This window comes from Saimiri boliviensis, chromosome 10, assembly GCF_048565385.1.
Source record: "Saimiri boliviensis isolate mSaiBol1 chromosome 10, mSaiBol1.pri, whole genome shotgun sequence".
In the NCBI taxonomy this organism is placed as follows: Eukaryota; Metazoa; Chordata; class Mammalia; order Primates; family Cebidae; genus Saimiri; species Saimiri boliviensis.
The window spans coordinates 118445675-118458209 of NC_133458.1; the positions used below are offsets into that span (position 1 = coordinate 118445675).

The following is a 12535-nucleotide window of genomic DNA, read 5'->3' on the forward strand; positions in this document are numbered from 1 at the left end:
ACAAAAATAATATAATAATTATTAGTTTTGGTGTGTGTTACTCTTTGGGAAGTTTGAAACAAAATGTTCCAAGAGGTCCCCAGATTGAAGTAAATATATTGGTCACCCTTGCTAAGAAACCCAGTTCCAAACAGCATTGACCTTGGACACTCATTACAGGACAGATCATTTGTGAAATGAGTAACATTTGAAAATCATCTCGGTAGGTTTTTCGGCATTGCTAAATTGCGTCATTGGCTGGGATTTTCAGATCACAACCGTATTTTGATTCCCAGGCTTTTGGTCATTTTGCTAATGTGCCAGAATCTCTAAGGCCTAGCCAAATTGCGAATACTGACACATTCTTGAGGAGTATATATGGTTTGTTCAGATACAAAAGGAATAGGACTCAGCTTATCAGATAGTCCTTCATGGCTTGAATCGGCGGGGCTATGGGGCAATCTATCCATCTAGCAGTTTTCTGAACTAGGTAGCCTACTGTGGGATACTGAATCCCTGCCCATGATTACTAGAAGGACTAACCCGAAGGATGATAGCTTTCTTGCTTATATGATTCTAGCATAGGAAAACTGGCTAATGTTAATACAGTATGAGAGATTTTTAAGTCCACTGGACTGGAGGTTTGGAGCTGCCCAGGTGGTCAGCACTGGCAGGAAAGGTGAAGAAGATCAAAGCACATATCTTTTCCACTTGCCTCTCTTTTTCTTGAAAGAATTCGTAGCTGACGAAGGCTATTTTGCTCTGGAGGAAGTGCTGATCTGTTGGTGGCATGCTCCTGGCCTCTTAGTTTGCTTTGTTGTCCTGGGAAGTAGGCAACTGCCCCACTGGGCCTTGATCTACATTCCACAGGGGACTCCCTGCTTTAGAGGGGACCCCTACCCATGAGGTCCAAGTATGACTATCCATCGTAGCCCCCAGCAAGTACTCACACACTCTTCATCCAGAGAAGATCATTTAGTTTAAGGGAAAGGTATCATCACTTTCAGAGATGTGTATTTTAGTGATTAGAAATGCAGCTTCTCTGGAAGAGGGGAATTATTTTTTTTAAAAAAAGAGAAAGAGTAATGAATTGGACACTCTCTGTCAAATTCTTTGCTAGGTTTCTTGTGGAAACCTAAGTTTTCCCAAGACGGTATTTTCTTGAAAAGAAATTGATTTTGGTGTGATCCATAAAGCCATGTAGAATGAAATAAACAATTGGTAGAAAAGGGACAAACAAATACATATATTAAAAAAATAGGAAGCGAAGTTTCAAAAATGAAACTCACAGTAGAAAACTGAGGTTTTGTTTTTTTTTTGTTTGTTTGTTTGTTTGTTTTTGAGATAGAGTCTGTCTCTGTCATCCAGGCTGGAGTGCGGTGGCAGGATCTGGGTTCGCTGCAACCTCCGCCTCCCGGGTCCAAGTGATTCTCTGGTCTCAGCCTCCTGAATAGCTGCGATTATGGCATCTGCCATTGCACCCAGCTAATGTTCGTATTTTTAGTAGAGATGGGGTTTTACCATGTTGGCCAGGCTGGTCTCAAACTCCTGATCTCAGGTGATCTGCCCGCCTCAGCCTCCCAAAGTGCTGGGATTATGCATGTGAGCCACTGCGCCCGGCCAACTGTGGGTTTTATTTAGCCTCAGAAGTACCTTTAGGCATTAGGTAAAGAGGCACAGCCTTAATCATATGTGTAGTTTACTGTAGGTTGTAAGAGGAGTATCTGATGAAATTATGACATGTTACTGAAGGGAAATGGTGCCGTGTTTTTCCTTATATATTCTGGGGAGATAACCTGTAACACAGAAGACATTGGTGCCTCACTAAGAACAAGGCGTCTGGAGCCTGAAGGTGTGGGGCCTGAATCCCATTTTCTTGGTTTACCAGATATGAAAATGTAAACAAGTTATGTAATGCTTTTGAATCTCAATTCCCCATCTGTAAAATGGGGGTAACAATACAGACCTCTAGACTTTGCTGTGCAGACTTAACAGGCTTGGCTCATGGGATGTGGCCAAGAAATGGTAGCTTTTATTATGAACTATAGGTAGAAAAATATCTAAATGGTTTCCACCAAGCCCAGAGAGTCTGAAATGCCCTTTGGAGGTATCTTCAGACTTCATTTAGTGTGACATCATGCTTGCCTGAATTTTAAATTTCCAAATAAACCTTGTAGTGCATTATTACTGGAAAACATTTTGTAGTTTACACAGTCAGTAAATGAATTTTAAAACCTTTTTTTTTCTAAATAGGAAGGCAGGTGTTGCCTGTTTCATCTGTCTACTTGTAGACCTGTTTAAGTGTCTTAAAATCCATCCATCGAAACATTTAAAATTACGAAAGCCATTTGCTTCATGACTAAACAAAATTCCCTTAAAGCCTTGTATATTCCTGCGAACAGCTGAATCCTCTAAGAGAAGCAGGAAAACCACACAAGCTTCTCTATTAATGTTGCTGATGTGTTGTGACTTGTACCAGGTCCCTTAGGCCAAAGAAAAGCACAGATTTTTTGAGGGGGGGAAAAAAAGCTGATGAATTAAGCCAATAACTCCAACCTCTTGGCCAGAGAAATGTAAATTCTTTCTCTAAACTTATTACAGAAATAAGATGCTTCCAGGGCTGGAAAAGACTTTGATGAATAATGCAGGCTCATTTCCCCATTGAATTTATTCCTCGATGCTATACATTTAGTGGGTAATCAATAAATATTGTTTGCCTGCTTTGTGTAGCTGTTTCAAATTGGGATAAGGATGAGTCCGTGGTGTTAAAATAGAGGAAAGCTAATTTTCTTATCCTGGGATAGGCTTTAATCTTGTTAGCCAGATGTTCTAAGCATTAGAGCTAACCAGTCAGACGAGACCACAAATATCTCAGTTGCACAATGCCATTGGCTTGAGAACTGCATTCTTACAAAGGTCATCTTTTGTATGGGGACAGAGGCAACCCTTGTCTACATTTTGGGAGGATAGGTTGGCTTCTTGGTCCTACTCAGGTCAGAAACACCACTGCCCTTCACTTTTGGCTCCAGCTCCTTATAGTTACGTCCCACTGCATTGTAAACTCCAAGCAGAGGCTAGTTTTGGCTAATGAAAATGGTTAACCCTTCTGGCCAGCCCTCTTTGGCTGAAGTGTATAATGCATGGCTGTTTTTATCCCTGTCTGTTGGAAGAATATTCAGAAATCCATTGCAATTTCGTTTTGATAAAGCCTTTAATTTTCCACCCCTGCCTTTTGCAGCTTCATCCTTTTGCTGCGTATTCAGCCCCTAAGAATCCAGCAATGAACTGGTGTGCTGGCTTCAAAACAGCCTGGCATTTAGAAGTTTTGATTATAGTCGAGAATCTCCAGGCTTGACTGTTCTTAGCTTTGATATCATGAGGACTATCCTCACAGGGAAAGATTTATAGCATCTGGGGTGAGAGCATTAATTGTGGCCCAAAGGAACTCGTGATATTTTGATAAGGTGCTTGAAGAAGTTGTTGGAAATAGAGCAGAATGTATTTCTGAAGGGTGCAAGCAATTTTGAGCCCTTCTGTCTGATCATTGCAAAATGGGTAGGAGATCAGAAAATATGTGGTGGGCAAGGTCGAAAGAATGTCAAGCTGGATGAAATAAGAAAACGGGGAAAAGCTATTTGAGAGGAAACTTGGCATATACTTAGTATTTGTGTCTGTTTTTCTCTTGAAATGGGCTGATGTGCTGGCAGAGGCTTCTGGCTGTTGTCAGAGATATGAACATCTGTGCTCCTTTGCAGAAACTCAGGATTCTAAAGTGTTTGGTGGAAACTGTTTAACTTTGCCACTTGCTCCATCTCCTCATTAGGAAGAGCTCAGCCTGTGCTGCTCAGAGTGTGCCTTTAAGAGGAAGATGTGGCTTAGGGTTCTGGGCTTCACTTTTACATACTGCGTGGCAGAAGCAGGTTTCCAGCAAAGAAGTCTGAGGCCATTAGATCCAAATGTGCATACTTGGTATAAATCAGTTTGCTTGCTTGGATTGGAAGTAAGAATGAAAGATGCCAAATTAGTAAGGCAGCTGTGATACAGGCATTTGAAGACAGCCAGCAGGATGGACAGGTCATATGTGGCTACGTTTTGGAAGGCTTTGCTTTAGTCACTGCAGTTAATGCTAAAAGGTGTTATAAATGACCCCCAAATATCAGTGACAATGCGATAAGAGTGTAGTTTTTGATCACTTCAAAGTTCATTGTCCTAATTCCCCCTAATTAATTCTGCTGTCACCAAGTACTCTAACAAAATGGTCAGTGGAGTTACCCAGGGCATCACCGTCCAGGCAGCGTGCCACTCTCCTTTAGCCAGAACCTAATCCCAGCTGTGGCATATGCAGGGAAGGCCAGGCAATGTATTTTAGCCCTGTGCTTGTGGAAAGTGTCAATGGTTTATTGAACACAGCCTCATATGTTCTTCCTAGACAGTGATGGTTAGGCAGGGCCTGCTTTATGAAAATCACACAAAATTAAGTACAAAAGTGAATGTTCATTTAGAATGAGAATGGGCAGGGCTCAGTCAAGTGAAAGTCTCTAAAGATTAAGGTCTCTTAGCTTCATGGTAATATATCTCTGTTCCTAATGTCCAAATATAAATGTGTTTTTCCCCTTCTTACAACCTAATAAAACCACCTTTGCTAGGTGCCCCCGTGGAGCACTTTGTGCTGCTGAAGTGCGCCAGAGCATCTATTCTCACATCGCCCTTGGAGGAAACAGTGCTGCAGCCTTGCTGGGAGGCAGTTTGGCTCTCAGTGCTGAGAGCACAAGACTTGTCCTGTGCGTTGACTCAGGGGGTCTTACCTCCCAGCCTCTGAGAGCCCCCAGTGATTTGTATTAGGTGTCTATAAATCATGAAAACATTCTCATTCTCCATTGACAGGTGAATGGTTGAATTCTATTTCCATGCCATGGAATATTATAGCAATTACCAATGATGATAACATGTTTTGTGCAAGGAAAAATGCATGTAAGTGAAAACAGTATGATGTGAAATAGCGTGAACTCAGTTATGTAAAAATAAGCAAACTACAATAGACTGAAATAAATGATATGAAAATGTTACCACTGGCTGTCTCTGGATGATACACGTATGACCAGACTTTATTCATCTTTATGGTACTTTCGTCTTCAACTACATTTCCCTGCATTTACAATAGAGACTAGGCACACGCAGGACCTGGCCTAAGGTGCACATGGTATAGGTTCACTCTGCTTCCTCTTTCTCTGCTTCAGTCAATATAAGAAGACAACCTTGGTAAGCACCAGGAGGCCTCATCATACAGTTTGCTGCATCTAGCAAATTGTATACAATTAGTTAAATAATGATCGTTCTGACCCCTCCATGTATATGGCAATATTGCAGCTTTCATTTGCCCTCACATTTTACTGTTTCCAAAGTGCTATCACACATTATCATATCTAATTTTACCACAACCCTGAGAGAACAACAAAGAAAAAAAAAACATACATTTTTAATGGAAAGCAGATTAAAAAAACAAAACAAAACAAAACTACCCATCCAAATACAAACAACTCATGAATATATTGACATTTCCAGATAGCATCTCCGTCTTCTTCCTCCTGTTCCCCTAATTAATCCTGCTGTTCGCTAAGTATTCTAACAAAGGTAAAATATCCTAATCTCTTCTCAATTTGCATGGTTTTCTGTTTAGATTTTTATTTACAAATTACATATTTGAATACAAATATTTTTAATTACAAATACAAAGAGTATTATTTTGGGTTTTCTCCAAGCTTGGAAATCTAGCATTGTTCTACCAGAAAATGCCTCCTGCATTTCAGCTAAGGCATTTAGAAGTTCACATTGGATCAGAGCCCGCCTGCTTCCCAAGCAGCTGTCTCTGTTCTCCCTGCCCGCATCCTCCTCTGCAGGCTCAGCCCTGGGGGGTAGGGGTGGGGTTGTTGGGGGAGTCTCTAGGACCCTGGGACTCAACACTGGAGAGATCCCAGTCACGCTGGGTGCTCTTCTTCCCTCAACTCGTGTTCTGTACCTGCTTAATCTTCTTGCAAGTACCCAAATCCTAGCTTCTGCATCACCCTGAGGGCTGGGGACTTGACTTTTACCGTCCGCCTCCTGCTTCACTGCCCCTTTACTGGAGAAGCTGCAGTTTGCCTCCCACACGTAAACCTGGTGACTGACACCCCCTTATAGTACCTTCACGATGACTTCTTTGATTCTGCCTGCCTGCACCTGTGTGCTTCTGGGTTTTTCATCTGCACGCTCGGCCCTGCCTGAGACTTCTGCAGGTCAGCATCTGACTGGCACATGCTGGCCAGGTTACCTGAGCTGACTCTGACGTATGCATGATGTTGCTATTCACTAGATACAGAATTCCATTGGTGCAGCACACTTTCTTGCAGCTCTTGAAGCTCTCTCTCCTTGCCGGAGGCCTTGCTGACCCTTAGGGCCTGGGCAGATCCAATTCCAGATTCTGGAATCTCCCTACGGGCCCTACCTTATTGCAATGTACTGGGTCAGGCCACTAGATACTGCACTTTGAAAAGACGATCTGTTTGGAAACTGCTAACTGCTTGGAGTACTGTGGTGCTGCAGGCTGCTGTCAGCTGGAGGTGCGGGGAGCAGAGATGCCTGAACTGATCTAGAAAATGCTTAGGGGTAGAATGCTCTAATGTGAAAATCAATTTTTAAAAACCCACTGTTAAGGACAGTTCAAAATATGCTGCACTTTCTACCTGTAAGCAATCTCAAGTCCAGAAAAGGAATGTGGAATGAAAGTTTTAGTTTCTGTCTCTTAGCAGGTAGGTCAGGTCAAGTGGAAAGAAAACAGAGGCAGAAAAGAGAGCTGGGGCGAGCCTGCAATGCTGAGTTTTCCTGGGGTTGCTTTAACATCTCGTGATGAACTGGGTGGCTTACAACCATGCAGGATTTGTTTTCTCACAGTTCTGGAAGTTAGCAGTCCAAAATCAAGGAGTTGGCCTGAAGTTTCCAGGGGAGGATCTTTCCTTGCCTCTTCCAGCTACTGGTGGCCCCAGGCAGTCCTTGGCTTGTACAGGGTCACTCCAAGCTGTGCCTCCACCTTCAGATGGCCGCCTGCTCCTTGTGTGTCTGTCTTTGCATGACATCTTCCTCTTTTTTAAAGACACCAGTCCTAGTGGGTTAGCACCTGCCCAAATGACCTTGTTTTAATTTGATTATATCTCCAGAGACCCTATTTCCAAATGAGGTCACATTCACAGATAGCAGGATAGGACTTCAGCATGTCTTTCTCTGAGGATATCTTTCAATGCATAAAAGCTGCCTCTGGTCCAGTCTTTCTATCCCCTCTTCAGTGGTGTGACCACCGGCAGAACTTCCGTGCCTGTTTTCCTGGCTCTAAAGTGGTGCCTTCTTCTAGGATAGTTGAGAGAATTGAATGAAATCATGCTTGGCAGAGTATCCTGCTCATAGAAAGTGCTCCGTAGGGCTTTAGCTTTTACGGCTCCTCGCTTGCAGTCTTTTGATTTCATAAGCTAGTTCTTGAAGAAATTGAGGAAGTGAATGAGCCACACACAAAAGTAAACACTGTTGATAGGACAGGTGGTTAACTCTTTCAGTGCCACAAACACATTCTTACTCACCTGCACAAAGTTTTGCTTACAAGGTTGTTGTCAGCACTAATTTTGCTCCAAGTATTTGCTTGATTAAATTCTCTTAAGCTACTCTTTGCAGCTGACCTGTAACAAATAAATGAACTAACTAGAGATACTTCATTGGGCGTCTATGTAGAGCTAAGCTTTACTTAGGCTTTCAAATTGTAAGCAAATGCAGAGTAACTCTCCTGGGAAAATTCCAGAGAATGTAGGCCTTGGGCTGTTCTAAGCAAATATGGCCCTCCTTTTAGGGTGGAAGTCTAAGAAATGTAGATTATGCACTGCCTAGTTCCAGGGATACCATTCATATCATGGTCTGTGCGTGTGCATGAACAGGCCTGCTCCTCTGGGTGAGGTAGCCATAGGTCCTTTCTGGGGTTCAGTTAAGTTTTGACAGTGGCATTGTCATGGTGTGAAACTTCTTATACTCCTAGTTTAATTACTCAATGAGAATAGGATTCCTGAGATTCTAAACTATATTCTATAACTTTGGAAAATACATGTGTGTATAATATTTTCCATAAAATTAAAACCTGAGAGTGGACTTCAAGTCAAACTGCTATTTTCTTCCCTGCTTTATCTTTGTGAACTTCATATTGTCAGTTTTCCTGGCAGTTGACAAAAGTGGACAGGTTTGGTGGCATATCTGATTTTGGAAGTAAGTGCAGCAATTTGAAAGCCTAAGTAAAGCTTAGCTTTAGATGGAAGCCCAATAAAGGAATTATCTCTAGTTAGCTCATGTATTTCTGTTACAGGTCAGCTGCAAATCCGAAAACACAGTTTTGAATTTGTATGCTCATTTAATGATACCAATAATCTGAAATGCTGGTTATGAGAACTATAGATTTCATTATGGAATCTTTTTTTAACTTAATTTGTATATAGATCTCTTGATGTTTTGGGAATTTTGTTCTAAGACATGTTGAAGCTCTGCTGTATTTACTGGGTTTATGAGTTTTTGGGGTATTATTTATTTTTAATGTACTCTGTTCTTTCCTCTTCCCAAAGCCAATAATCAAGAATTAATGTTTAACTTTAAGTTGGATCCACTCACTTTATATTGAAAGTTATTATTACTTTAATTCATGTTTCTTTTCCCTGAAGCCTTGATGTATCTTTGGGAAGATACACATTTTCATGCATTATTTTCCGTTTCAGTATCAATCGCAGGTATTACAATCACAACAAGGAACATCTTTTGTACATTTATTATGTGCCAGGCCCTGTGCTGCCTGCTTTAGATGAATTATTATTACAATCATTTAATTTTTATATCCACACTAGACTTTGCATCCCATCTGTCATAGCTCACATTTTATAATCAGGACCTGAGACTGGGGAAATAAACTTGCCAAGTGGACACATTTAAAAGTCGGGAGTCAAGAGTTGAACTCACATAGTCTCTGACTCTGGAACTATGCTCTGAAACCCTACCTTCTTGATATGGAATATATAGGAACATCTTTGCATTTGAGAACAGAAATGCGCATATAGCCTAGAACTTTTCAGTGATTCCAAAGACTTCTGTATTTTCACGTAACGTAACTTTTGGGGCCGCAGATTCGCTTTGTGCAATCTCTTTTGTTCAGGAGGACTTGCGTGCTAATTTGCTCAGGCAGTAGCTAAAAGCAGTGGGAGATATCCCAACAGGGCTCCATATTGCAAGAGAAATTAGTGTGGATTTAAAAATTAACAGGCTTTGAGTCTGGGCACAGTGGCTCATGCTTGTAATCCCAGCACTTTGGGAGGCTGAAGCAGGCAGATCACGAAATCAGGAGTTTGAGACCAGCCTGACCAACATGGTGAAACACCATCTCTATTAAAAATACAAAAATTAGCCAGGCATGGTGGCACATGCCTGTAATCCCAGCTACTCAGGAGGCTGAGGCAGGAGAATTGCTTGAACCTGGGAGGTGGAGGATGCAGGGAGGTGGAGGATGCAGTGAGCTGAAATCATGCCACTGCCCTCCAGCCTGGGTGACAGAGGGGAGACTTCATCTCAAAATAAATAAATAAATAGAATTGACAGGCTTTGTATGCAGATAACCAAGAATCAACTTACTTACCATGAAGATGAATACTGTGGCCCCAAAGCATGTATGTCAGAAGGTAGGATATTACATGGTTTTCTGTAATTAGTAATACCAACCAAGGTCAAATCAACTTAGATAACTGGTTTAAAAGTTAAATAGCTTGTTTGGCTTCAGATAGTTCTCAAGTTGTTAAATACATGCTATAAAGCATTGCAGTTTACAGGAGAAACAAGAAAGGAGTATTAGTGTTTTTGCAATGTTCCCAACCAGTGTTTACTTGTTTATTTGATCTTGTTTTATTCCCACAGGGAAAGGCTCATGGTAATGCACCCAGGGATGTGTGGTAGATTTTTCCAATGCAGCAGGTAGGATGACTTGGATGGTAAGGAATAGAAAATTGAATGCCGACTGGTTTAAACAATAAAAGCTTACATAATTGCAAAGATGAGAGGTACGGTGAGCTACAGAATTAGATTGATTTAGCCACTCTCTAGGTCATTTAGGTTTTCCTTTTTTTTCCTGTCTCTGCCAAACAAGATTGGACTTTGGAGCTGGCCACAGGGCAGATTCCCCCAACACCCCAGCAGGGTGGCAATCAGAGAATGCCAGAACAAACATTAGGTAATTTTTAAGAAGAGCAGCTTGGTATATGTGTGCCCCAACAAATATCCACCATAGCCAGTAACCTGGATATGTGTAATTTAAATTAATGAATTTATCCATCCTCTCTCTTCTCCCCCTTATAGGTGTTAATAGTCTACATGTAATGTGTAAAAGTTTCCCCCCTCAGATTTTTTGGTGAATATTTCTGTAGTTGTCCCTAAGCATAGAAAGATTTTCCAGCAGGATACTAAGAGGCACTGTTTAGCATATTTCAGTTTCCCGTTATCAATTTCATAGACCTGATAAGATACTGATGTTGGCTGCTAACATCAAAGAATGTTTTCTCATTTTCTTAGTGGAAAATGAATGGAATGACTCATTCAAATGCATTCGGTAATGATTCATTGCTATATGGTTCTTATTTACACTTAATGTTATTTTGATATTAAATGATATTTAAATATCATTATTTTGATATTAAAGTGGAGGTAAATGGACTTCAGTCATAGACTTTTTCACTTCGCTACTTAACAGTTTTCCTCAGTTCTCAGCATACTGAAGGGGCCTGGTGTGGTGGCTCACATCTGTAATCCTAACACTCTGGGAGGCTGAGGAGGGCAGGTCACTTGAGATCTGGAGTTCCAGACCAGACTAGGCAACATGGCAAAACCCTGTCTCTACTAAAAATACAAAAATTAGCCAGACGTGGTGGCGCGTGACTGTAATACTCCCTACTTGGGAGGCTGAGGCACAAGAATCACTTGAACTCAGGAGGCAGATACTGCAGCGAGCCAAGATCATGGCACTGCACTCCAGCCTGGGTAACAGAGCGAGACTCTGTCTCCCCCTGCCCCCTCAAAAAAAGGTGCCAAAGGATGTTTTCTTGAATGACAGGCTGGAACTTTAGACAGCAAGAAAAAGAAAGCTAAGGGCATACTTCGCGTGTTACATGGATGCTCATTTCTGGCTAAGGGGATTTCTTCTCAGAAGTGAAAAGTATCTTCAGACAACCTGGTTCACTTGGTGATTGTGCTGCTTGCCAGGTTGCACCAACTGATATTTTCTTCTGTGGGTCAGTAAATCAACCAAATGCCCTCTGGGTGCAAGATATTTTGTGTGGTTTCGAAGTTGAACAAGACTTCCTTTTAGAAATGCAGCCTTCCTGGTCTTTCAGTCCAGTCAGGGAGATGAGACAGACACACAAATAACCACAATACAAAGGACCAAGGGGAAAGCTAGGCTCAGAAAAAGGGCTGTGGGGCTCGGAGGAGGGAAGGAAAGATTCCTAGAGAGATGAGTAAAGTCTTGTGTGCAAGGGGAAGGGAGAAGAGGGGGATTTCAGACAGAGCAAGTGTTAAGAATCTTGAGCCTAAATGTTGTGGAACAGTTAAAATACAAATATATATACAAATATATATATATATATATATATATATATATATATATATATATATATGTAATATTAGTGACTTATTATTGTTTAACAGATCACCGCAAAACTTAGTGGCTTGACCCAACAAGAATCATTTATTCTTTCATAATTTTAGTGGCTGAGGAACCCTGGAGCAGCTTAGACAGGTGGGTGGTTCTGGCTAACGGTCCCTGGTGAAGTGGTGGTCTGATGTCAGCTGGGGCTGCAGTCATTTGAAGGTGGGACAGGGACTGGAGGACTTGCTCCAAGATAGTGTGCTCCTGTGATTGGCAAGCTGCTGATGGCTGTGGATGTCTTTTAGGAATGCTTGAGTGTCCTTCTAACGTGGTGTCTGGGCTCCCTAGAGTGAAAGTTTGAGACAAAGACAGTCATGTGGCATCCCTTTTTTCTGACCTAGCCATTGAAATCACATAGCATAGCTTCCCACACACTCTCCATATTAGAGAAGAGTCACTAAGGTGGGTCTAAGGGGAGAGGATCTCACTTTTTAAAGGGAGGAACATCCAAGGATACGCACATGTGTTTTAAAACCAATACCATTCTTGAAAAAAAAAATGACAAGCAAAAACAATGGTTACATTGGTTTTTATTTAGTTGTTGCATCTCACAGTGTTGACTCATATTAGTTGGCACACTGTAGTTTTTTAGTTTTTTGATTGGTAAACTATGGTATATATAATGTCTTCATCTGTGAAACTAGTCATTTAAGGTAGAAATTGGCAAGGTATCCAAGAGACATCTTACTACAGAGGTCTCCTGTAGAAGACAGACAAAGTAGAAGTCAGGGGCTCAGGCTGAAGTGGTGGTCGTGAAGGGGGCTGGCACAGCCTTTCCTCAGTGTCCGTGAGGACCTCACAAACACCCTGGCTCCC

The 12535-nt window shown here is 41.6% G+C and overlaps 1 protein-coding gene and 1 non-coding gene across 7 annotated transcripts in view; one reads left to right on the plus strand and one right to left on the minus strand.

Annotated features, from left to right (window-relative positions):
• Nucleotides 1-12535, plus strand: part of ELMO1 (engulfment and cell motility 1) — a 573930-nt gene that overhangs the window by 23099 nt on the left and 538296 nt on the right. The gene's annotated exons all lie outside the window — the stretch shown is intronic.
• On the minus strand, nucleotides 5118-5255 carry LOC120360942 (small nucleolar RNA SNORA51). Its single transcript, XR_005577324.2, has one exon. It is a non-coding gene; the product is annotated as a small nucleolar RNA SNORA51 (small nucleolar RNA).